The sequence below is a fragment of the Neopelma chrysocephalum genome, unplaced genomic scaffold, assembly GCF_003984885.1.
Source record: "Neopelma chrysocephalum unplaced genomic scaffold, ASM398488v2 Primary Assembly neopelma1_225, whole genome shotgun sequence".
Taxonomy (NCBI): Eukaryota; Metazoa; Chordata; class Aves; order Passeriformes; family Pipridae; genus Neopelma; species Neopelma chrysocephalum.
The window spans coordinates 144,451-144,885 of record NW_020897887.1 but is presented as its reverse complement, the minus strand read 5'-3'; the positions used below and the strand labels follow the sequence as shown (position 1 = coordinate 144,885).

At 39.1% G+C, this 435-nt stretch overlaps 1 protein-coding gene across 4 annotated transcripts in view; it reads right to left on the bottom strand.

Moving 5' to 3' along the window:
* The window catches only part of SYT11 (synaptotagmin 11), an 11,697-nt gene that overhangs the window by 644 nt on the left and 10,618 nt on the right, over positions 1-435 (bottom strand). The window lies entirely within an intron of this gene.

The window sequence follows — 435 nt, the reverse complement described above, 5'->3', positions numbered from 1 at the left end:
GGATTTTTTAGGTTATAACCCATTATTTGCACCCCGCGAGGGCTCGGAGCTGCCTGGAATCCCAAGGTCCTGGAAAGGAGCATTTTTTCCAACAGGCCTCTAAAACTCAGTAAAGTCCTAAAGTAAGTAGCTGAATTATCTGGATTTTTAAAATTATAACCCATTATTTGCACCCCACAAGGCCTCGGAGCTGCCTGGAATTCTGGATTCCTACAAAGGATAATTTTTTCCAACAAGACTCTAAAATTCTGTGAAGTTCTGAAGTAAGGAGCTAAATTATCTTAGTTTTTAAATTTTTCCAACAGGACTCTAAAATTCGGTAAAATCCTACATTAAGTAGCTGAATTATCTGGATTTTTTAAATTATGACCCATAATTTGCACCCCACGAGGGCTCAGAGCTGAATGGAATCCTGGAATCCTGAAAAGGACCATT